This window comes from Ceratotherium simum, chromosome 7, assembly GCF_057802395.1.
Source record: "Ceratotherium simum simum isolate JZ-2026a chromosome 7, ASM5780239v1, whole genome shotgun sequence".
In the NCBI taxonomy this organism is placed as follows: Eukaryota; Metazoa; Chordata; class Mammalia; order Perissodactyla; family Rhinocerotidae; genus Ceratotherium; species Ceratotherium simum.
The window spans coordinates 57,634,646-57,662,258 of record NC_141906.1 but is presented as its reverse complement, the minus strand read 5'-3'; the positions used below and the strand labels follow the sequence as shown (position 1 = coordinate 57,662,258).

At 35.7% G+C, this 27,613-nt stretch overlaps 1 protein-coding gene across 9 annotated transcripts in view; it reads right to left on the bottom strand.

Moving 5' to 3' along the window:
* GRIA4 (glutamate ionotropic receptor AMPA type subunit 4) overlaps positions 1 to 27,613 on the bottom strand; it is a 359,336-nt gene that overhangs the window by 199,679 nt on the left and 132,044 nt on the right. The gene's annotated exons all lie outside the window — the stretch shown is intronic.

Sequence of the window (27,613 nt, the reverse complement as noted above, 5' to 3'; positions counted from 1 at the left end):
TAATGATTTGTGCAACTTTGCAAAAAATATCATAGGGGATTTACGTATAGTACATGATGATCCACTTTTCCGAACATCCAATCTCTAAGATGGAATCCCTGAATTTATAATGAACTGATGTTAGGTAACAAAAGCTAGAAGGCTTTTAAAAGCACGAGTGAAAGCTAGACGTGAGGAGGCCACTGTCTTTACTGGTTTGGATAAGGCGGATGCCTTACCAATTGAATTCTCTTTTCTAGAAATTTGGAAGAAAAACTAAGAGGACCTAATCTAGTTCAGTCTGGCTTAGTCTCATGATTCAGTATCTGTAGAGCAACTATCTCTGACCTTCCACTGAAATACAGGGAACTGTGACGGAAAACATGAATGAAGCAGAAGAGCATCCTACTGCCTGGCCTGGTGGCTTTTCAGTTCTTGGTCCCTTTCCCTTCCTGAGGGCCATTTTGTAATTTTGACCTTGGGACCTATGAAACACCCCTGTATGCGAGCTGTCGTCACTTTCTGTTACTTTCAAGTGAAGAGTGAGAAAATGCAAGGCTTTTGGCATTGTTATTGTACATCCATTATTCCTATGGTTAAAATGATTGAGATGAAGAGCTGTCACTGTAATATGTAGAATGGACTCCAGAAGCTGAACTTTTCCAGGCCCTCTCTCATATTTCCATGAACTTAGGCTTCATCCTGATGGTATTTGGAATCATAAAAATTTTAAAAAGATATTATTTGAATAATGTATTAGTTTGGGTACCATTGAAACAATTTTAAAAATTTTCCTTAATAGTTATGTATTAAAATGAATGGGAACTTGTTTTCATCAGATGAATGTAACTTTTATTTAAACAAAACATGAGAATGTAAGGCAAGACATAAGAATATTACACAGAATGTTTCATGTCCGTGGGGAACTATACGCTCTAATATTGTCATTTGCCTGCCATTATCAGGTTATTTCATAAATTGCTCTATGTAAATAAAAACTTCTAGCTAATTGAATCATATAACTAAATGGCAATTTTAAAAAAACCATGCACTTTGAAGGAATTTTTTCTAAAATTTATTGTATACCACCTCTCTTTCTTTTAAAACGTTATTTTTTTCTGGTTAGAAAAGCAATATCTGTTCATTGAAGAACAATTATAAAATAAAGAAAAATATACAGAAAAAAATTTAAATGACCTATAATCTCAATTCTAAACAAGCACTATTAATAATATTTGGTACACGGTTTCATATACAACTTCAGCGTGTGTGGTGTGTGTGCATGAGTGTGTGTGTGTGTGCGTGTTTACATGTTAGGTGTTGGCTGGCACTAAAGCCTTTAAGAAGGGGTCACGTTGTTCTGCTCCAAAGAGAAAGGGTATCATGTGGATGCAGGACCAAGAGAACTCTCTGCTATTGTGACGGTAGCTGAAAATTTTGATATGTGTGCCTAAAATGTGATTTTGAGATTGGAGATACTTTTTTGGGTAAAAGAGGCAGTAATTATTTTAAACTGGTGGTGCTTAATGTTACCTTTCTCCACGACCCCAAGCATTTCGGTCAAGTCTACTCACAAATGTTTTGTGAGGGTGCAGTTTTACATCTGGCTCTCTGCCATGTGGGAAGAGATAGCATGTTCAATACAGGAGCCAGGAAATTCATGAGATCCTGGGATGTTCTGAAAATGCTTGAGACTTTCCAAACCAAAAAACTTTTACCTAGTCCTCAGGGATAAGAGAGAACCCAGTTGACATCTGAGATGTATATGTTTACTGAGCGTTACTGTATGCCCGGCATTCTGCTAAACAGTTTACACGAATTTCTCACTGAATTTCCATAAAAACCCTATGAGGTTAGTGGTAGACCTGGCATTCAAATGTAGGCTATCTGCTTTATACATCAATTCTCTCTTTACCGTCTATCATCTATCTATTCATATATATATATTTCACAGAGAATATACTTGTTTCCCAATTAACTTTTTCTTCTTATTAATGTTGAGACAAGTTTGATCTATTCTTAAATATGATTATTCATTTCTACATAGTATATGGATACAATAAGACTTTTTAAATCCTGGTTTTGCATATGTAAGAGGCTTATGTTTTCTTGCTGTTATAAATAATTATGAAAATCTTAACATCATGATTAAATGACCAGATTTTATTGTCAGATGATACAAGACTTGGATCACTGATCGTTCTTTAGTAGTCATATGATTTGGGGCAGCTTTCAAATCTTAGTTTCTTCATCTTTACAATGGGAAAAATAATTTTATGATAAAATGGTTAGATACTATTCATAAGATGCTAAGCTGGTATGTGTTGTAGTATTCAACAAATAAAACCCATTTTTCTTATTAGATACTTGTAAACATATGCCTTATTTACATTGCATTTATAATATTAGTCTTTATGCAAATTTCAGATTCTTTTATCAGGAAGGATTCTGACAAGTAGAAGTTCTGAGTGTAGGCTTTGATCACTATGGCCAAATTTTCTCAAGAAAATTTATGCAAGAGAACTTGTGCAAATTAATACTACTATGGACAATAGTTAAGAGGGCTTATTCCTAAACCCTTTTTAAAGCTAGATGTCATTATTAGCAAAAGATCTGTTCTAATTTGATGTGTGTAGTATTTCGTTTTAATTTAGTCACATGAGGTTGAAAATACTTCAGATACTTGTTGACTCATCATATAATGTTCTCCTTTATTGCTATGTTTATATATTTTGGCTCAGGGATGTGTTTATTTTGAATATTTTAACCTTACACATTTTAATATCTGGTAAAGGGGCATCTGCTTCCTGCCAACCTATCTCCTATCAGCCAAAACATTGTTAAATTTTTTCATTAGCCTCAAACATTAATTCTACCTCCAGATGAATTAAAACATATTTGCCTTTTTGAAGAAACCAATTCTTGAAACTAAGTTATACTTTTTCCCACTTCAATTTCTGCTTTTATCTTTCTTATTTCGTGTTCTAGCTTTTCTTCTGTACTGTTTTTATTGTATATGTAGTAAATTGTATATATAGTGATTTTAGTCTTTTACTGTTTAATGAAGTATTTAAGGCTATAATTTACATCTCAGTATGGCTCTGGTTTATCTGTAAGGATTTATCATTTTTGTTTTCTTTTTATTATTTTTAAGTTTGACATTAAACTTTTGATTTCCTCTTTACCACAAGTTCTTTTTACATATTTTTATTTTATAAATTTTTTGAGCTTTGATTTGTATTCTTTAAGTTTTTGCTATTAGTATATATTTATTTATCCACTATACTAGAAAATATGGCTCCTATAATTTTTTTTTTAGAATATATTTTTATTGTATATATTGACTTAACATATAGACAATTTTTATCAATGGCCCATGAAAAATTTATAAAATGAAATAATATCTATTTTCTCTTGTAAAATTTTTTGTTTCTTAAACAAAATGCACTAAGTGCATTATTCATATTCTCTATATTTTTTATTTAGTGTCTCTGTTAAAACTGAGTAATATATTCAACTCTTTCTGTATTTTTACAGCTTTTTGATTCGATGTTAATCTGATGTATTCTTTCATGGATAGACATCATGGCTTTTGACATTAATTATGAATTCAATTATTATAAAACTGGTTCATTTAAAACTTTTTAGTCTAATTTCTTCCTTTATGTGAAATTAATACACACCTTCTGGGTTTTTTGCTGGTTTCCTAATTAGTTGCTCAAGGTTTTTTGGGGGAGACCATTGTTATTTTTCTTTTAGATTTGTTGCTTCTTTCTCCCTCTACTGCACCTACTTTGGACTTCATTTACTTTCTTGAGGATGGCCATTTTTCTTTTTTATTTCTAAACTTTTACTCATGCTTTCTTCTACTTTTCCCCTACTTTTGCCTTGAGAATCTTTACTCATCCTTTAAATCATGGCTCTCACATCACTGTCTCAAAAAGACTTTCTTCAGTTTCCAAACTAGGTCATGTCTCTCCATCAGGATATCTTTTAGTGCCTTGTACTTGAAAGAAGGTGCAATTTCAATAGCAAACATGGAGAAAAGCACATTTAAAGCACGAAGTCAATCATTCTGAAAAAAATTGATTAGGAGAAGGAAGAGTAGAAGGAGGTTGAGGAGGGAATGGGGCCTATTTAGCAATGAATGGGTAGGTGAAAATTCCCTTCAACTTTATTAATCATGTATATTAAGATCTGACCTTGTCTACATTATTTAATTTTTTCTGCATGTTTAATATAGATCTACGATATTTGTCTCTTTTTTTAGCTTCTTGAGTCGAAAGCTTAGCTTATTTGTATTCAGTTTTTTTGTTTTATGATAAATGTCTTCAAGCTATGAAATTCTATCTCAGTACAACTTTAGTTACATCCCACAGATTTTTATAATTTTTATTTGGAAATAATTTTAACTTCTAGAAAGCTTTAAGAATAAAAACAATACAAGAAAGACCCATACACCCTTTACACAAATTTGCCTATTGTTAATATTTTATACACAGAGATACACAAATATATATAGATATATCTATATCTATTTAGATATATATGCACTTGCGTTTATTTTATGGGTAATACATACTATTTTTCTAAGCAAAATGCATACATCTTGACTCTTTACTCTTAATTATTTCAATGCCTATTTCCTAAGAATTAGCTAATATATACAAACTGTGTAAATCAATATCTGGTTTATTTAAAAATACTAATTATATCTTCTTAGAAGAACTTGTTTGAAAAAAGGGTCTAAAGCTTTAGCATGAGCTCATATAAAGATAGAGATTTTGGAATCATTCAGATCAAAATTATAGTTAGAGCAATGGCAAAAATAGCATTGGCTCCAGAGAGTATGTTGAGAGAGCAGAGTTGAGTAGTAAGAACCAAACATGGATAATAGTTATGCTTAGAATCAGGAATAGAAGGCAGAGAACATGTAGTATTGAAGATGATCATGGGAATATGATGTTTCAAAAATTAATGCAAAATAGTGTGAGATATCAAAGAGGAATTTAATAGGATAAAGAATATGAAGCATTTAAGAGTATGACATATCAGAAACATCTTTGGATTTGGAGAGCTGAAATTTATTTTTTGAAGAGGTTAAATTCTGTAGAGAGGGAGTACATACAACCCCAAATGCAAAGGATTAAGGAGTGAAGATGTAGGAATAACTTTGTAGACTGTGTTTCAATGAATGTGATGATGACAGACTTAGTGACTCAGGAGAGTTCAGATTAGAAAACGTGCTGAGTGTTTGTTTATAGTTTGGGGAAATTTTGGCCATGTATATAGACAGAGGGAGAGAAACCGAAAGTCAAAGGGGAGTGTAGATAATTGAAGAGAAAAGTCTTTGAGTATAAGAGCAAACATGGATCATTTGAAGGGTCAGACTTGAGTGACGGCAAGGACTATTTCTTGAAGACAGAAAGAATATAGGGGGAATGGATGAGAATTCAGATCATTTTGATCTTGACAGACTATTGAGGGAGCTCACGTTAAATGGCTTCAATGAAAGTACCCTAATCTCCAGAGAATTAAGGGAGTGGAAAAAGTCCAGCTTGATATTTTTGAAAACTGGAAAAACATTTGGAATAAGTGCTTTGGGGAAAGTAGTGTGGTTTTAACTAGGGATAAGCAGAAGAATGGCTTAGCAAGAGTGAGGGCACAGGTCAGTCTGTAATGCAACAAAGTGATTCCATTGTATGTCTTTCTCCAGGACGTCTTGGCAGCATGGAAGCAGGAAGAAATTGGATGATTGGGTTTATTTAAAAACTAGTGTTAAATTGGAGAATATTCTTAAACCATCTATAAAAATGCTTACAATAAATTTTGGGTAAACGTAAAAGGGGCTGAGAAAATTTGACCAAGGATCCAAACTTATCTAACTTATACAAATTATCTAGACAAACTATAAGAGAAAATATATAAAATTTGACAAAATATACCATCAGTAAAAGGAAAATGATATTGATAAACGCATTTCATATATTAAATAAAGTCCTCGAGAAGGAATTATTTTTTTCTTTATAAAATTGCAAAATTTTACAAAGCTAAGTGACCAAATCAGAAGAATCACTCACCACTAAAGTCTGTCTTTAAATAGGGGACATTAGGATACAAGCAAGGTGTCATCACAGATTACACTCTCCTCACATCAGGATGTTGCATGCATTATAAGGCTAGAGCAAACTAGAGCACTTTATCATCCATATTCCATACATGTATCATGAAAACACTCCAGATAGTAATATAAATGATGTACTATGACATAAAGAACGTTTATATATTGATATCCTTACTAGCATCTTCAGTATATATTGAAATACATAATAGATATAGGAATCCATGAGTTAAAGTAACTAGTAGTCTACATCTTGTTTTTCCTACTTTTAGGTTAAAATAGGGGGAAAAAAATCTTTAAAATAAAATCTAGCTCCCAATTTCAAATGATAAACTTTGACTAAAGCCAGCCTACTCTGATGATTCATGTACTTGACACCTTCTTAGCATTTACGTAGATAGGTTTTACTATGCTCATTTTCACTTGTATATGTGTTACACTATAATTTTCTTGGTTGCTGTTTCTTGCCTGCAGAATCTTACCACCTCCAGTGCAATCTCCATCCTGCTTCAGTGTTATATTTCTGAAGCATAAACTTTTATCATGTCACTACTCTAAATTAACTATTGGCATCCCTTTATCTAGGGCACAGAATCCAAATTCTCAGGTAGGGCACATACAATCTGACATTATTTGTTCTCTTCTGTCACAAACAACTTCATCAGCCCCATACTCCCTGCCAGTCATCTCCCACTCCCTCTCTTCTTGAGCCATACTGAGTTTCTCACCATTTGCATAACATATCGTACAAGAGTCCTCTTGTACACACTGTTCCCTCTAAGAAATACAATTCTCTCCCCACTTCATCTGGAAATCTCTTAGTCAGTCTTTAAGACATACTCAGCTCAAATGTTATGCTTTCTGGAGCCTCCCCTATTCTCTGGCTCAGCCTTCTCTGCACAGTCTTGTGTGCCTCAATTAGAAGATGGTTTACACTGTATAATGGTGATCTGCATAGAGGCCTGCCATTTCATTCTGTCTAACATTAACCAAACATCTGTTATCTGTCAGTCACTGACTTAGGTGTCGAGAGTCAGAACGAGAGCTAGTCCTTGTCCTTAGGCTCACAGTTCCCTCACTAGACTATGCTCCTCAGGTTACTGAGTCTATATTCCAGAACATGTAGACAGCTCACCATTCACGCTGAAACTTACCTTCCCATCTCTTCCCCTTCACTCATTCATTTTCCTTTGCTTGGAATGCCTTCCCCTGCCTCTAGTTGAAAATCTACATTAACATCTTAGGTACTAAATCAAATTCTACCTCCTACTAAGGGCCCGTCTTAGTCCAAATCTGATATGGGGCCTTCTTCCTTTGAATCCCAACATCTGTAATTCTCTTACTTTATTACCTAGTGTACTTGGTGCTTGGATTTATTTATTTATTTATTTTTTGAGGAAGATTGGCCCTGAGCTAACATCTGTTGCCAATCTTCCTCCTTGTTTCCTTTTTTTCTCCTCAAAGCCGCAGTAGATATTTGTATGTCATAGTTGTACATCCTTCTAGTTGCTCTATGTGGGACGCCACCTCAGCGTTGCTTGATGAGTGGTGGCTAGGTCCACGCCCAGGATCCGAACCGGCAAACCCCCAGCCGCCAAAGCGGAGTGGCTGATCTTAACCGCTACGCCACCGGGCCAATCTCCCTAGTGTACCTTCTATTACAGTGACTTGTGTTCTGTTTTCTCTTTGTTATCAAAATCTATAGTTTATGCATATATTCATCTAGCATAGTACACATAGCTGATCCTCCACAAACATTTGTTTAATTCAATTGAAATGAATCAACTCATATAAGGAAGGCTCTAGACCCCTTTCACCAAAGCATTACTTATTATGGTCATTGAAGCATCTGTTCAATATACCAGGTATATTCTTTTCTTTTCCAAAGTGCTGGATGTGGTTTATTTCTTCTCTTGTCCTTTTTTTTTGGAAATTTTCAAGCATGAAAACCTAAGCAACTCTGACTTCCTAGAATTGAAATACATAGATTCTGCTAGTCATTTACTTGGTATTCAAGTGATCATTCCTTGATGTAACTGTCTGATTTCATCACTCTATCATCTCCAGTTTTTAAGCCAAATTTTAATTCTTTAAGCCTGCTAATGCTACTATTTTTTATGCCAATATCATCCTTTATCCATCCACAGATGATGTTGTTTAGAAGACAAGTTTGTTTTCCCTCAATAAAAATGCATTTAGAAGAAAATTGGCACATGCATATGTTTGACTTTCAGTATTAAACTTGGCATTACCTCCTGGGGCTGGCAGTCCCCACTATGCTTGCCTTGTCACCCTCCATTATGTGCTCTAGTAGTACAGCCAACACCCGTGACCACACAAAAGACCATACACAGCAGCTGCAGGACTCAGATGTCCATGCCGAAATGAATTTCTAAAGCTGAAATATTTAGATCTGTGACTGGATCTTTTCTGAGCCTTTCAGGAACTGTTGGGATTGCCCAGCACTGCAGAGTGATATATATTAAGCGTTCAGGACATGCTTACTCTGCTATCTTCTTTGGCTATCTCTGATTCCAATTAATGGCTGAGGTCCTCATTGGTAGCACAACATAGTGGTTAAGAGCACAGATTCTGAAGTCAAATTGCCCGGATTCGAAGCCTGGATCTGCCACTTATTTGCTATATGATATCGGACAATTATTTAACCTCTACAGGCCTCAGTTTTCTCATCCGTAAAATAGAAATAATAATATTACCTACCTCAGAATGCTGTGAAGATGAAATGAGTTTATATATCTAAAGATCTTAGAACCACGCCTGCACTATATAAATACTTGCTATTATTATTAGATTATAAATTCTCGAAGAATCTCAGACATCACTTGAAAGCAACTTTTTCATATCTATGATCAGCCTTTTTCCTTGTTCATAGTTTTCTTTTATCCATTTGCATTTTGTGGCATATGCTTCTTGTTTATCCAAACATGCATAAGCGTTATCAAAAATACATTGGGCTTATGCCTAACCCTGGTAAATTTAGAATGTAACATGTTAGAGACTTTTTTCTCCCTCTTTTAGAATGTTTTAAGAATATATTACACGATTTCTTATTTATACAGTCACCAACTGTTAAGTACTAAAATAAAAAAAAATATTGTCCTTGTTTCAAGTAAAAAACTTAAAAGCCACAGCGATGTCAGATACTCCACAAATCCCATACATGTCCTAGATGCCAAGCATTGCTGGTCATTCATTCCCGGGCCTCAAGAGCTCCAGACCACTCTCTCCCGTGATAACTATTAGATGATTGCACATGCTCCAGTCCTTTATTGCTTTCATCATTATTTTTGTCCATTTTCTTATTCATTTATCCAATTTGATTTGGCACATGTGTATGGTGCATCTTCCATGTGCCAGGTACAATTCTAGATCCTGGGAGTACAGCAGTGAATAAAGAAACAAAATGCCCTGTTGTAATGAAGTCTATGGTAAGTAAGTAAAAAATACAGCGTGTAGGGTGGTGAAATGTGCTAGAGAGAAAAATAAAGCAGGAAAGGAGGAGGGGGAATACTAGGATGAAGAATGGAGTGGTCAGAGAGGGTGACAGTAAGCGAAGACTTGAAGGAGGAGTGAGACTGGAGTCTTCTTCCCGGAGGAGGAGGAAGTCTTCTTCCATCTGCAGAAAGAATATTCCAGGCAGAGCAAAGAACATTTACAGAGGCCCTGAGGATGGAATGTGCCTGGCATGCCATCGTAAGGACTTTGATTTTACACTGAGCGAGCTAGGAAGCCATTGGACAGCTTTGGGCACGAGGATGTGATCTGCCTGTTTTAGAGGGTTCACTCTGGCTATTGTGTTGAGAAGACACGGATTGGGGAGAGGACAGAAGCAGACAAATCAGTTAAGAGGCCATGGGGGGGCCGGCTCCGTGGCTTAGCAGTTGGGCGTGTGCTCTGCTACTGGCGGCCGGGGTTCGGATCCCAGGCGCGCACCGACGCACCACTTGTCTGGCCCTGCTGAGGCCACATCCCACAGACAGCAACTAGAAGGATGTGCAGCTATGATATACAACTATCTACTGGGGCTTTGGGGAAAAAAAGGAGGAGGATTGGCAATAGATGGTAGCTCAGGGCCGGTCTTCCTCAGCAAAAAGAGGAGGATTGGCATGGATGTTAGCTCAGGGTTGATCTTCCTCACAAAAAGAAAAAATAAAAGGCTATGGGGGGCCGGCCCCATGGCTTAGCAGTTAAGTCCACGTGCTCCACTGCTGGCGGCCCGGGTTCGGATCCCAGGTGCGCACTGACGCACCACTTCTCTGGCCATGCTGAGGTCACGTCCCACATACAGCAACTAGAAGGATGTGCAACTACGACATCCAATTATCTACTGGGGCTTTGGGGAAAAAAGAAAAAAGAAAAAAAAAAAAGGCTATGGGAACAGTCAAGATTAGATAAATGGTGTCTCTCTGCCTTTGGTCTACCTTTCATTTGAGTTAGTAAGTACATAATTATTCAAACAAAACTAAGCATATACACAGACCCAATTAGGATTTTGCAAATAAGTCTAAATTCATTATAAAGTTAAAAATGCTGTTACTGCATTACAATGGTTCCAAGTTTAATTTCTAAAGCCCATATCTATTACTTAGCTAACATAAAACATAATGCAACATAAAACAAAAACTCTAAATCTGACTTGAGATAAGTGAAAACTCATTATTTTATGTTGTTTTATTTCAACTATCATGTATTCATATACAGTAAAAACTTCTAAATGCTTAGATGCCTTTGGGAAGTAGTCCCCTGCCGCCCACTATGGACACATCTCAAGCATAAAGGCAAACTAACAATTGGCATTTAGCATAATCCCTAGTTTGATATTTTACGTTAGAGGCTTTGATTAGGCCTACGATCGTAGGGTATCTTTAAGAATGGGAAATATCATTCTTTACATAGAAAATCTTGAGTTCTATTTATCCAGTAATCGAAAGGAATATTTCATCATTATTGTGAAAGTTATACAAACTAAGACTTTGTTAGGTCAAGGATGTAATATATCAGGTGCAAGCACCTATACTTATGATATTGTGGATTTATAATACTGTTTCCATGGTACCCATATTCACACTCTTGTAGATCCTGAAATTAACACCACAGATACTTATTGAGTTAGTTTTATGAATCATTTTTAAAAGACATTTTTATATTATGCAAATTTGATCTACTTAGCAACGAAAGCACACACAGAACAAACACAAACTTAAGTACCTTTTTCACATAAGATAATTCTACCGAAGTAATCAATTTTCAATGAACGTTCTAAATCAGAGGTTGGCAAGCTTCTGTAAAGGGTCAGGTAGTAAATATTTTAGGCTTTTCAGGCCATACAGTCTCTGTTGCAACTACTCAGCTCTGCCATCGTAGTGTGAAAGCAGCCACAGATGATAGTAAATGAGTGAGTGTGGCTGTGTTCCAATAAAACTTTATTTACAAAAAAAGATTTTTGGCCAGATTTGGTCCACAGGCTGTAGTTTGCTGACCCCTCTTCTAGAGATTAGGAGTGAAAAGCTCCAGACCTATGAAGATTTTATGGTAACTGGTAAATTCTACTTATTATGTGTCCAAGGGCACAGTTCTCAGACTTGGTCCTCTCTACGCACTTCACTATCCATTCCACATTGTCTCCACTAAGCAGCTCATTTTCTCAACAGTGTTTTCTTTAGCAACATGCTGGCCCCAGCGCTTCTTTAAGCTCCCTCTGATTTGTCTAATATACATGAGATTTCAGTACCTTAACTTTTGCTATTGGTGATGCAATTCTACCGCTGTTATTTTTAAAAACATTATGCTGTGTTTTTTAAATTTAAACATTTATGTACAAAATTACAGTGCTGAACAGGACTATTTCCCTATATTGGATTGTAAAAACCTTGACTGTTCCACGATCTGTTCCACTTTGCCCCCTGTGTTAATCTGTACTAAGTTCGGCTGCATCATGGCCTTTGCCAACTTGGGATGCTCTTTGAATCCACTTTTCAAGGTTGTTCTGCTTTAATGGTCCTCTCCCTCTGAGGGCATATCTTATACTCTGCCTGCTTAGCCACAGGGCTGCAGGCACTATTGGTCACGTAATTCTGGGGGCTGAACTCCTTGGCTATAACAACATCTGGCCCAGTGGGTAGTACTGGTCTTGTTCTGACGCTGCATGTCTTTAATAGGCCTCTTGGATCTGGTAACGATAAACCTACCTTGTTCCCATGTTTTTAGACAAGAAACAGCAATTTCCAATCCAAGTGCTAGTAAGAGGACTGTTCTTAAGAAAATAAAAATTCTCTTTCTTTAAGTCTTTTCTCCCCCCATTCTTCTTTTCAAAACCAAACTGCTTTTCCCTGACTACAGTAATATAAAGGCAACACATGCTTAATACGGAAAAGCACAACCCACTCTCAAATTTGTCATTCTAGTTGAACAGCCATTTTGGCCATTTGAAACCTGGTAACTCCTTAATACAGTATCTATAGTTCCTATATAAACCAGTAATAAAATAAACCAAAATGCAGATTTTCGGGGGGTGAGGGGGCGAGGGAGAAATTCTTTCTAATATAAATTATTTTAGAAAGGTATTTTTTAGACTTAATAGGCATGTGGACTCTATGACTCTATATACCATTTATTTCCTAAATAATTGAGTGAAAACTTAGATAATGTAATATAGATAATATAAAATTCACAAAATGAAGTAACTGAAATGTTTCAAATAACATTCATTTCAGGTAAAAGAATGTACATAGGAATTAATATAAATCATCAAGTTTAATATGAAACTACAGCAAAAATAATCTCTTTAGGATGTATCAGTGACAAAATGTTAGTTATAGTTTCATACTGTACTTACTGTCTATTTCTGAATTGGCCTTTTAAGGTTGTGTTTGGAGGTATTTTAAGATTCTTACAAGTAGAAGAATTTTTGAGTCATAGTTCAAATCTTCCCTAAATTAGAATTGATAGAAATGTACCTCTTAAATATCCTTTTCTAAAATTCATATGAAAAGAGCTAAATGATTCCCAATGAAGTGAGAAAGAGAGAGTAATGTGCACTCACATAAAATACCCCATGACATGGAATCCTTTTTGGCAGAGTACAAGTAGGCAAAAATGTAATGGCCCAGAAAGCAATATCTCTCACAAAATTCTTTTCTCTACTTTTCAAATTAAAGTGACAGACTGTTATAAAGATGGGTGTTCATGCTGTTTCCCTCTGGTAGAGGAAGAATGCTTGTTTGCTATGATCTTAATCTGGCATCTATCAAAACAGAATAAAACCCTTAAAGAAAACATTGGAAAATAGTAAGAGTGTAATCTTTTATATGATGATGACTACTGTGTTTAGATACTAAAATCTTCTGGTCTATTCCATCTGTTCCATAGATCTTATCTATTCTGCCATGAATTCATGATTCTAGTTACATTTCAAACTCTCTTAGGAGTTTTAAAAGGTAGCTTAAGTAAATACACAATGGCACAGGGCCAACACATAACCCTAGTGAGCTCTTTGTGAAACATGGTAATCACAACCACATTGCTGGCCTCCACTCCCACCTCCCTGTAAACCCCTTGTGCCAAAGGTTTTAATCAAACCAGACTTCTTAGCATCTGCAAAACTCCATGACCTTTTCACCTCCATTCCTTGGTTTGTGCTGCCTGTTCTACTTAGAGAGCTCTCCTCTCTTACTCCCATTTCTTCCAGAAAATCCTATTTCTTCTGACTCTTTTTGTCTTCCCCCAAAGAGTATTAGAATCTTCTATTACTTTGAACCTGATATTTACCCATGTCCTCTTTTTATTTTGCATTTCTAATCCCTGCTCAACTTAGCACAGCACTGTGCATATACCACACACTGAAACATGGTCCTTAAATTTGATTCAACAACTGCTCTCTGACATTGATCTTAAATACGTCTTTATACCATTTTGTTTGCTATTATATAATCTGTTAGCAGGTAGCATACAGATGAGCTATGATGTAAAAAATGCTCAAAGCAAAAAAAAATATCTGTGGCTGATATATATTTCCAGAACAAACCAGTACAACATAGAATGGAGATTTGGCTCAAGTTGTGATAGATCAGAAGGTTTTTCTAGTTATTAACCAAACAGAGACAAAGTTGCCCAGAAAATCATAGTCAGAAAAATTATTACTTTGACTCGAACAAAAACTTATCAAAGAAAATCTGGTTCATGTCCTACAGAGTTTAAATATTAAGACTTTCCAAAAGAGTATGAGTAAGAGATGTCTTGGGAAGGTATCTACTCATACATGTGCAGTAATACTCCATTTACCCATATAATTGGAGAACTACTTCTAACACATTAGTGAATTTTTAATTTAACATAGATTAACCTTCTTAAACAACAGCACAATGTTTAAAAATTATAGATTTTTAATGAAAATATGTACACATATTGCAAGCTACAGCCCATGGGCCAAATCTGGTCATCCTTCTGCCTTTATATGGCCTGTAGGGTATGAATGGTTTTTACATTTTTAAATGTTTGCAGGGGAAAGGGAGGAAACAAAATAAAAATAAGATTTTGTGACCCATGAAAATTATGTATTCAGTGTCCGTAAATAGAGTTTTGTTAGAAAACAGGCATGCTCATTCATTTTTGTATTATCAATGGCTGCTTTTCACTACATCATAGTTGAGTCATTGGGACAGAAACCATATGGTCTACAAAGCCTAAAGTATCTACTATCTGGCTTTTTGCAGCAAGTTTGCTGACTCCTGGAGTAGACCATCCTCCCTCAGTAAGTAAGGCATAATGAACATAACGTAAACTTTTCTTGGTATATAGTATAACATAGTGGTTAAAGGCAAGAGTTTGTTGACTGACAGAGTTAGTTAAGTCCCAGCTCTGTCATTGACTGCTACATGACTTTGGACAAATTATTTAAACTCTCTACGTCTTCATTGTCTCAGAAATAAGACAGAATAATAATTCTACTTACCTTTTGAGTTTGGGGAGAATTAAATATGTAACACACATGGTAAATTACCCAGTGCATAATGGCAGCTGTGGTGCCAAAAAGATATGCCTATAAGGATGCGGGAAGTTGAAAATAAAAAGATGGCAAAAGATACACTTGACAAATATGAGCCAAAAGAAAGCTTGGGTAGTTATGTTGATATTGAAAAAGTAGACCTGAGGACAAAAAGCATCATTAAGGAGAGAGGGGTTAATTACATAGTATAAAAAGGTTCGATTTCCCAGGAAGATTCTAAAAATTCTGAAGTTTTTTATATTAAAATATATCACATATAAAGCAAAAATTTATATAAATACAGTAAGAAAATTGATAAATCTATGACCAAAGTGGGAGATTTCCATGTGCATCTCTCAATTAGGTTAAGCAGTCAGAAATTTAATAATGACATAGAAGATTTGAACAAAAACATATAATGATTATATAGAAACTTGCAGCTAAAAAAATAGAAAATAAATATTCTTCTTAAGACTCCATGAAATATTATTAAAATTGACCATGCACTGGAACATGAAGAAAGTTCTAAGGAATTCCAAAGAATTAGTATCAGAGAACATGTTTTCTGCCAGAATACATTAAGTACTTCATACCAGTGCATTTTATGTACCTTAACAAATGTGGTACAAAGAGAAATGAAAAATCTAATTAAGCTTCTGAATCATGAAAGAAATTGATGCATGTTTAAAAAGTTCTTCAGACTTCATGCCCAAATATTTTAAGGCATGTTCTACCAAACTTTTGAGGAAAAGCTAATTTTAATATTATACAAACTCATCCAGAAGACAGAAAAGAATGTAATATTACGCAGCATATTCTAGAAGGCCAGTGTAACCTTTCTACAAAATTGCATGGGTAATTAGGTACAATTACTTGTGTAAAATGATACGTGTGGTCAAGGGAGGTAGTATGGTTTTATTTTCCTTCCATTCCTTCCTATTGACTGTAATATGGATATGATTGAAGCTTAAGAAGCCACTATGGACCCTAAAGTGAAGCCACATGTCGAGGATGATGTAGCAACAATAAGAGAAGTTTGATTGCCGGAAGACAATGGAGTTTCTACAGCAATTATATAACAGCTCCATATTGTGTATACTTCATGTATATGTATATATATATGCATGTATATGTATATATACATGCATATATATATACACTATTGTTTTGTATTTGTTATTACTTGCAGCCTAAACTATCCCTATTTGGTACACAACCCAAGATAGAAAATGGTTTGTAATCATCTTCCATGGCATTTTCCTTAGAAATATCACACTTCACACAAGTATCTTATGACATTATTCTTTCCAATAACCTAGGCAAGTCTTCCTGACAAGTATTTGCTAAGTACAATGTACAATTGCTGTATCCTCTTGAAGATTTTAAAGCACAGAAGTGACATATCTGAGGTCTGGGTTGCCGATAGCTCACCCTGGCAAGTGCATGGAAGATGGATTTGAGGAGGACAGTACTGGAGCCACGGAGAAAAGTTAGTGATGCAGGAGAATGAAGAGGGTCTGAGTAAAAGCTCCAGGACCCTCCTCCTCAAACCCATCTTCCATGCCATTACACAGAGGAAGCGATGTATTGGGCATATTTTTATGTGACACACATTTGGCAGGACTGATGATTGGTTGGATATGATTGCATGAGGGAGAAAAAGGTGTAAGGAAGGTTCTGATTTTTCTAGCATGCAAGGCAGAGTGCCACCTTATAGGATAGAGAATGCATGAAAAAGAGCAAGTTTAGGGGGAAGGTGACAGATTCACTCCTGGAATATTGAGTTTTTAGATACAAATGGGACGTTCAATAGTTACTATGTAAATGAATCTGGCCCAGGGTGAAGATTGAGTTCTAAATACAGATTTTGAAGTCACTGTTATACAAGTAAGAATGAGACCGTAAGATTCATTCATTCATATTTATTTAGTGTGATTAAATGGCAAATACAGTCCTTGTTCAGGGAAACCCAATGAATAAGACAGAATCCTTGCTATTGAAGACCTTAAAGAATCTGATGATGAAGCCATGGAACTAAACAAATAATTAGAATACTCTGTTTGATGGAGACAAAACAGAGTGCTATGGGAGCACACAGAAGGGGCTTTAACTCACTTGAGGGTAAATGTGTAGAAAAAGACTTCTTGAAGGAAGTTATGATCAGACCTGAAGGATGAATCAGAGTGATTCCAGGAAAAAGAGGTGTGCACTAGATGTTTGAGGTTGAGGGAATGGCATTTGCAGAGCTGTCAAGGCAAGTGAAAGAATCTGGTGTGCTCAAATCTTTAGAAAGGCCATTTTCACTGGGGCTTGGTGTTTTGGGGGAAGTGGACTATGATATGAGATTAGAAAAGCAATCAAGAGATGGTTCGTGGAGCATCATTTAGGGAATTTAGGCTTCATACGAAGGGTAATGAAAAGTCACAAAATCATTCTAATCAAGAGTGTGATATATGCAGCTTTGTATTTAAGAAGTTTACAGAGGCAAAGTGGCTGAGGACAGAACTCAGGGTGAACGTCAGACTTTTAAGAGAAGTTAGAGCAAGGAAAGTCTATAAAGGAAACAAAGAATAAGAAATCACAAATTTATGCTTTCAGTTTGTTTCTTCATCAATTTTGCATTTATACTCAGAATGTCCATTTATTATGAAGGTTTATTTATTTATTTTTTATTTATTTATTTTTTGGTGAGGAAGACTAGCCCTGAGCTAACATCCATGCCCATCTTCCTCTACTTTGTATGTGGGACGCCACCTCAGCATGGCTTGATGAGTGGCGCGTAGGTCCGCGCCCGGGACCTGAACACATGAACCCTGGGCCGCCGAAGTGGAGCGTGTGAACTTAACCACTACAGCACCGGGCCAGCCCCCTGTATTATGAAGGTTTATGTCTCATAATATAAAATATTAACCAAACACCTTTGATTCATGATTAATAATATTAAAATGATAAATATTTATTGGAATTTGAGCATAAATTATTATGGTATTAGTACAGTAATCATGAAGATGATAATAATAATGATAATAACAACAGGATAATTGCTATAACTTACATAGTTTACTATACTCCAGGAACTTTATAAGCACTTTCTGTATAACTCATGGTAACGTGGTAGAGTTGATTATTAGTACTATTTTTCAGACCAGAAAACTGAGATCTAGCAATGTTAGGGAACTTACCCAAGGTCAAACATGTAATGAGTGATACAGCTGGAATTTGAATGCAGGCACTTAACATTGTGGTCTTAGGACTGTCCTCCACTGACAACATCTGGGCTATAAAACTGAAAGAATGCTGAAATTATTTCTATTTGCTGATGCAAAAGATTGGCAAGGCTGTCATAGCTTCAACTCTAAGGACTTTATATCTAAAAGTTCTTTTCCATTGAATCAAATAGTAAGTTACTGCTTTCCATAGCCCTGATACCATGTGTTATAACATGGTGAATAAACTATGAAGCACTTCAGTTGAGTACACCTGACCTCTGACATAAGTTTTGCACCATTAAGATTTCAGCCTTAACTGTGCATTGTCATTACATACACATTTGTTCCATTTTTATGACAGAAGAAAAAATTCACTGAGACAATATAAGTTGTCTTGAGTCAATGTGTTCAATCAAAGCGCTAAAAGAAAGATTTATCCCCAGACCTTCAGACAAACAGCAATTTTTTTAATGAAGAAGCTGTCAGGAAATTACAAGTCATTTGTGGACTTACTGCTTTAGAAAGGAATGGGTCACTGAAAAGATGGAAGCAATGAGAAAGCCTACGCAGTTTGTCCTCTTTGGGTAAGAAAATTGGTGAGACACTATACCCACGTTCCATAAGTCTAAGGATTCTCAAGGAAAATGTTCCCTCCCCTTGGTCCTCAGACATGGCTAAATAACTCAATTGACAGGTTCAGCATATGCTCAGGGTTCTATCACAACAAAACTTTTTTTTTTTTTTACAAATTTAATGTCAAAAAAAGCAATAAAATCGTCACCATGGGGAAAAAAATCAGAACTCTGTTGGACTCCCATACACTTATTTTATAATTCATTTGTTTGAAGTTGAATTTCCATGGGGCAGGGCACAATCCAGTGAGTAGGGCCTCCAAAGGTCTTATCCAGATATGCTCTTATCTTTCATTCAGAGACAGCACTGACCGCGGGAAGGAAATGGAAAAGGAATAATGTCCAGACAGGTGATCTGTCACTCAGTCAACAATGTGGGTCTAGTGCCTAATAAGCGACAACTAAACTAACCCAGCACAAATATTCACAGAGGGCTGCATACTTATTTGCCCTGCCACTTCACTCAGGCCTCTTCAACCCTTCAAAAGAATGTCTGGAAGGCTGATGGCACAATAAAACAACTGTAGGCTTCTCTACTTGGTCTCCAGAATTTCTCCATTCCATCAACCCTTGGCTTATTCTGCTGTTCTTTGCTCTCTTCTTTGACTACCTTCGTTTTATCTTCATATCATTGTTCTTTGTTAATCTCCTTGTTTAGCAGTCCTGTTCTGATTCATTCTCCTTGTTAGATTTCAGCACTCCTTCAGGATATGATTTCCAGCATTTGCCCTCAAATCCTCCATTCTGTAGCCAGAGAAAGTGGAAGGAGACAGATAGGCGGGCACCTCCCTTCACCTCCTCTGACCAGGGAAAAGAGATGGAGCACAGAACCCTGTTTATAAGAACACCCACCACTGCTCCCTTATCCCATCCACTCACCCCTCAGTCCAGTGCTCCCCCTCCTTACCCACGGTGGTCACACTGGGTTAATGAGGTCAGGGAATAAACATTGCAGTGACACCCAAGGAGATGCTATGAAGGGAGCAGGGGCTCCCTTGCCTGTTTCTGATTGCTATTTCTCCCTCTATTACAAGTTAGAATCTCCATAGGTAGCTCCATTGTTATTTTTATACCTGTATTTTTCTTTGCTCTCCAATTGGCCTGATTCCAGCAGGAAGGCAGTGATACAAGCTTGAAAGATACAGTTAAGAGTTGTTCTCCTCCTGGTGGAATGGATTATCCTCACACCTGGCAACTGGCAACAAGTAAATATTTGGCATTGTCAGCCTGACCATAAATGTAATAAAAGTCCGTAAGCAAATACTTGGATGAGCTGTACAAATCAGTTTAAATCCTAATGGGTTTACTATAACCACAGATAATTGCCTGAGGGTCACCATGGGAGGTTTACAAAAAGGGAATTCCTCTTTGTCCTGGTGAGAGTTTTAGATTTAAAGATTTTTTATTCAAGGTTAAGAAATAAGTTGAAAACGGGGCTTCATACTATCAAGAATTAAAGATAAATTATTCATCCTTACCAGATAATACCAGGTTAGATTCTGAAAGATTCTTACTTCTCCTGAATTTACATGTCAATTAACTCTGTCTTGCTTTTGTGTTTCTAATTTCGTTTTTGAGAAGGAAAATGGGCCAGAAACATTTTAAGTGGCACAATTAATGGTAGATGTGCATCGATGGAGTATTAGCATGTGTGGTAATTAGGAATTGGAGATGGGGAGAAAGAGGAAAAGAATGGTGTTTGTAATCTGCACTGGAGACACTGAGCGCTCCTGAGTGGCTCCAAGTCCAGGTGACAGGTGTACAGTTATCCCTGATCATCCCTATCCCACTCCCATCTAAAAGGGATTTCAAAGAAGGAGCAGATATCAGTAATTGTACTTTGTTGTGAATTGAAGTCATTATGCCATATTCCTTAGAGTTATCTGCTCTGTCATCTCCTTTTATTATTTACAGATTTGAGTTTAACGGGCTCTTAAAGTCCATAACTGGTAATGGATGAGAGAGGGATAAGGTTCCCAGTGCACCTGAAATCGTGTTGCCTATCCACTCTAGGTTCTAAGAGAAGGAAGAGAAAAGAATGATAGAATGGGACAATATGAGAAGAAAACAGGGAAAAAGAGAATTGGAGTTGAACCCAAAAGGAAGATAGGAGAGTTCTCTAGAGTGATTTATACAGGCTTATTTATTGAGGAGTAAACGAGACCATTTAAAGGTGTTTCATGCCTCTTCCTCTTCATTTGTTCCTTTTTCTATTTAGATCTTGACATTTTTGCATAAGGATTTAAGGCAGTTTAAAAATAAAACACATGTATGCAGTAAAACCCAAAAAGTAGAAATAAAATAGCAAGATCCCTCCCCTCCCCACACAAACATACTCCTCTTTCCATCCCCTCATCACTTCTTGCACTGGCTTCAACACAGGGTAGCAGCATAGACATATTATGCCATCTACAACATTGTTCCTAAGTTTCTCAAAATGTTATGCAATGTGTAGAATATATTTTTGTAAAAGAAAAAAATGCTACAAAGAAAAAGAAAAATCAGACCAAAGGAAACAAGCCAAAGTAAAGTTCTCTACTCTATGCTTTGCCAAATATCTCTCTCCTAGGAACAATTTACATAATGTTATACTACTTATTAAGATATTGGATACAAGATATTTAGCAACCCGTGAAATAACACCATTAGCCTGGAAAGCACTAATGCGAGTAAAACGTTGAGCATTAAGCATTAAAGAGAACCGGGATTAAGTAAAACAAGATCAGTGTCAGCCACTGCTTACTCTGGACGAGAGATCAAAATTGCTGGTGTCATAATAGTTTTAAAAAACACTGAAAGTGACCATTAGAATTTTTTAAATATTAAGTTTATGTCTCCTCATTCTCCCTTGATCATAAACTCACCTTGTTATTTACAGTGATGTTAGGAATGGCCATAAACACATCATAAATACTTAAAATTCTGGGCAACAGACACAGACAAAAAATATGTTCCTTTGAAAAGATATATTTCAAATGGGAAAATAACCAATGTTTATATTATAAATATTTAAATTAATGTCTCTTTTACACTCGAGTAAAATGACATCACATTAATTAGAGTTGAGAAAATTTTCAAGGTTTTATATTACCAAAAATATTGATTATTTTAAAATTTTCTAAATATTTAGCTTAATTATGTATAAATCAAGAATGTTATTATTTTTCAGCCTACTCCACATTTTTTCATCATAAGAGAATTGCATTTAATTCAAGTACCATCCCTAAAGGAGAATTTTTCATTTTGACTACTTTGTGAACTATTTGATCTATTAAAACATGTTACCGTTAATAAAAAATGAATTACATGATTAGTTACTAGAGCACTAAAATTGTTTGATAACTATTGTCAAGGACTTCACTTGATTAATTCATTAGTTCATTTCATATTTATAGAATTCCTATCAGGGGTTACTATGCTAGACACGAAAAATATAAATGTAAAAAGATGTAATAATTACTGGAGAAGGACTTACATTTCTGGAGGAAGAAAAGATATGTAAATCTATACACAATGCAATGTGAAAATTACTAGAAAAAGAATCATGCATAGGGTGTTCTCTAAGTTCTTTTGGTACATAGTAAAATATAAGTCAAGAAGAGATTTGGAAATTTCATTCAAAGTGAAATATGTTATTTCAAATGCCCTCTGTGGTTAGATATGCTGTGTGGTCCAATACAGTAGCCATTAGGCAAGCGTAGCTACTTAAATTAATCAATTAAGTTAAACAAAATTTAAAATTCAGTTCCTCAGGTACATAAGCCACATTTTGAACGTTCAATAGCCTCACATTTATCAGCTCAAAAATCTTATCAAGTTAGTATTTAAATGATGTTTTATATTTGTTTTTCAAAAAAAGGCAATGATCTTTTTGGAAAATAGTTGTGTTCTAGATTAAAATCCTAAAAGTATCAAGTTATGTATCAAGCTATGTATGGTTGTCAAGTAGAGCATTGTGTACTATTTCCTAATGAACTCATAACAAGTGAGTTTATTTTCAGTAGTGTCTTGCTCATTATTGCATTCTTACTACCTATCAAAGTGCCTGATACAGACAAATTGAATAATAAATTTTTATTGAATGCTAAATAGATAAATTGAATGAATAAATGAACACTTTTTTTTTCTTTGAGAGGCAGTCAAATGAACAGAAGCGGGAAGTTATCAGCTGATAAAGAGATCACTTATGCCACCTACTATCTTTCTTTTTCTGTCCACCATTTCTAGGGAAGAAATAGAATATTTGGAATATAAATTTACAGAAAACTTAAAGATGGTTTGAATGGGCCTTAAAGACAATGCAGTTCAATTTTTTCTTTTCTTCCTTCCTCCCTCCTTTCCTCTGTTTTTCTTCCTTCTTTCTCTCTTTCTTCCTTCCTTCTTTCCCTCTTTCCCCCCTTCCCTCCCTCCATCCCTCCCTCCTTCCTTCCTTCCTTCCTCCCTCCCTTCCTCTCTCCCTCCCTCCTTCCTTCCTTCCTCACTCCCTCCCTTCCTTCCTTCCTCCCTTCTTCCCTTCTTTCATTCCTTTCTTTCATAGATGTGGACAAAAGTATAGGCAGATTCACACAGCTCATCAGTAGCAGACCAGGACTAGAACACAGGTCTTATATCAGAGGAAATAAAGTATCTTTCCTTTTAGTGACTATAATTTGACATAAAAATGCTACTTTAAGTTATGACAGAGTGACGCTCTTGTATCTTAAGAGATCATTATATCACTATCAGATTAAGATATCAGACATAATTGAGTGGATCAATGAAATAACTTATTCCAAAATAAGGATTTATGATGCATCAGAAAGCCATGTTACACTCAAGTTTGTGGAGAAATTCAGGGTCATATTAAGGCAGTTAATATTTGGATAAGCAGTTCATGACAACAGTAGAGGATTAGACAAAAGTACCAAAATGTACCATACTATCTTATTTCTTTACACTTGGTTTTGTGCATTATTTTAAAAATATTCTGATCTTTTATGTTGAAGTGTTCTTATTTTCTTCATCATGTGAAAATATGGATGACTCTTAGCCAACTACGTTTATGATAAAGTTAATCATATGTTCATAACTGAGGTTCAGATCTGAATTGTAGATAGTGGCACGTAATTTTAAGCACAGTATCTAAGAGGAAATAAATTAGGCTTGTGATCCTAAATTTATAAAATTAGCACAACAATTTCAAAGGGAGGAAAAGTTATTCTTGTCCTTTACAGGTACCTGATTAAGACTCAGAATATTGGAAAGCATGGTGATATCAGAGTAAGCCATCTGAACATCAAGAAATGGCCATTTTCCTGGCATGTTATTTTTCATTCATGCAATTACTTCTGGGAATAAAGATGTCAATTTTGAAGTTGAGTTGGATTACTAGAATAGAAGGCAATACAAAGGACTAGCTATTCATCCTGAAGCAACTATTGGAGAGAACTAAGAAATTCTAGAGAGTGACTTGTATCAATTGGTTAGAAATGGAACAGTTGAATTCTAGGGTGATGACAAGGAAAAAGTAGGCTTTGTGTAACAAAACGATAAGTAGGCTAAAGGTTACATGATGCTATAGTAGAAGACATAGTGCTTGGACCATGGTGGGTTTAAGCCTTTGAAGGAGGAAATTTAACCAGGAGAAAGATTCTTTAAATAACCAAGTATGTCTGCTTATACTGCAAACATCCCATGGGAAGAGGTAACGGAAGGTGGCTCAAAATTGGAGCATCTGACTTGCTATTGTGGGAGATCAAGATTTGGCCACCCTGAAATCTATCTCTTTACCTTGGTTGTTTTCTCTGAGGACATTTGACCTCCCCCACTAACTGCCTAAAGAATTTGACATGGTGGCTCCTTCCTGGAACAGATCTTCTATCATGATGGCTGCAAAGATAATGTAGGATAAATGTTACAATAGGAAAGGCACCAACAAGCCCATCTTATCGGAAGTTCTGTCTCTCTGGCCACATTCTCTGGATGGCCCTGCAAGGAGTTGCCAGACAAACATTTACATTTATAAGGGAAATCTCCATTTGTAAAGGTATCTCCCTCTCTGTTTTGGGAAGAGGGGGGATGGCCTCATTTCTAGAGACTTATCAATGTGGAAGGTGAGGCCTTAAATCTGCATAATAACCTTACTCTTGTTTACTGTGCTTTAGTGGTAATCTCCTGTAACTGACTCCCCCCACCCCCCAACATCCTCCTTTGTCGTTGGCTGAACATGGTATTTAAGACGAGAATTTCTGCTATTGTGTTGAGAAACGCAGTGTCCCTGCTTTCTCCCATGTATACATGTTATTAAACTTGGTATTATTTTCTCCTGCTAACCTGTCTTGTTAATTATTTGGCCAGCCATAAGAACCTTAAGGGAACGGCAGAGGGAGATCCTCCCTCTTCCCCTGACACTATGTAGGAATGAGGATCCTGGAAAGTATAAACTGGTACAAAAGCAAAGCACCACTTTTAATCTCTGTTTGGTGGGGAGGCTGATGCATGAATGCCTACAGCCTTCTCCTTGCCAGAGATTGGTTTATACAGGGGCAGAGGGAAAAAGTGAGACACAGATTCTGCTGGTATTTCTACGAGACCAAGATGTCATAATATAAGGATCTTCTGCCCAAAGTGGCAAACTGAGCTGTATCATAATGAACCACAGGAGGAATCATGTCATCCACATCCTAGTATATATTTCTTGACATTATGATTAATTTTTTTAGCATATTAAATCAATTTTATTGAAGTGTATTTTTATTTTTTGCATTTGACCCTCATATTTTACGATTGATGAATGTGCATTGACATATCATTATCACCCAAAGTTCACAGTTTAAATTAGTGTTCACGCTTGGTGCTGTACATTCTATGGGTTTGGACACATGTATAATGATGTGTACCACCATTATAGTATCATACAGAGCATTTTCACTACCCTAAAAATCCTCTGTGCTCTACCTACTCATCCCTCCTTCACCTTAATCTCTGGCAACCACTGATCTTTTTTCTGTCTCCATAGTTTTGCCCTTTCCAGAATGTCATATAGTTGGAATTATACAGCATATAGCCTTTTCATATTGGCTTCTTTCACTTAGTAATATGTATTTAAGTTTCCTTCATGTCTTTTCATGGCTTGACAGCTCATTTCTTTTTAGTTCTAAATAATCCATTGTCTGGATGTACCATGGTTTAATTATCCATTCACCAACTGAAGTAATCTTGGTTGCTTCCAGGTTTTGGTAATTACGAATAAAGCTATTAAAAATATCTGTGTGCAGGTTTTTGTGTGAACATAAATTTTCAGTTCATTTGGGTAAATACCAAGGAGCATGATTGCTGGATCATATCAATATTCAGTTTTGTGAGAAACTGCCAAATTGTCTTCCAAAGTGGCTATTCCATTTTACATTTTCACCAACAACGAATGAGAGTTCCTGTCACTCCACATCCTCACTACCATTTGGTGTTGTCAGTGATCTGGATTTTGGCCATTCTAATAGATATGTAGTGGTATCTCACTGTTGTTTTAATTTGCATTATGATTCAATTTTCAGTGTCCTCTTGCTTAAGGATTTTTACAAAAGTTAGAAATGAAGAGCGATTAATTCTCTAATCTGTAATACATTCTCTAAGATGCTTATTATGATATACAGGTAGGTTCCCATATTTATAAAGGAGAATTAGAGTATGCTGCAACCATGCAGAAAGTACACTGATGATATTAAATTTTTTGAGCTTGTTTCTGAAAGAAAAATTTACCAAGAATGCTGATATAACAAGTAATGTACTAGGACCACCACTGGTGTGACATCCTATATGTCATACTGTTTTCATCTAATTAAATATGTAAGTTTTAATGAAAAAGATGAATTCATTTAATGAGTTTTCATCTCTGAGTATGGGAAATTATGCTTTGGACTTTTGAAGGTAATTATATCATTAAAAGATTTATGCTTGTTTATTGTTTTTATATTTATTGTTTACTCATTTTACAGATAGAATTCTGTTCAAGGACGTTCTTAAAATGTTACCTGTTTCAACTTTTGTTCTAAATCCTTGTCTTCTCATGAATCTTATACTTTAAGGAAAAAAGACTGAAGACAAACCCCCACAGGTGGCTCCCTGATGTTTATTCTGAAATATAATATATTTCTATGATTCCAGTCATTAAATAAAAAACAGAATTGAAAAAAATATATGGGAACTCCTTAAGTTATGTCTCCAACCGAAAAGTCAAAATATATTAAATATTGTACAAAAATGTACAGATTGTCAATAATTTAATGCTAGTTAACCACCTTGTTTCTCCAACACGTGTGATATCACTTATTAATCTTTCCAGCCTGATAGGTAAAGATAAAGTGAAAGGTTGCCAGCAAGCAGAAGCCTTACCACCAAATCTCTATTGTCGTTATCATAACCCTTCAATGACTCATTTAAAGTTTCATATTTCAAACTCAACACTATGGCTTGACCTGTTACTATTTTAAGATGTTCTAAAACATTAAATCATTTGCATTTGAGGTAAAAAAAAGGTATATTTATTTTATGATTGTACCTATAATATCATCACAAAAATTTTTAACGAATTATTTATCTTAATTTCGATGAAGTAACAGAGCATGGGTTCCTCATGAGCAACCTTGTGAATTTGAAGCTTGTTTAATTAGAAATTTCCTCTTACAGTCAA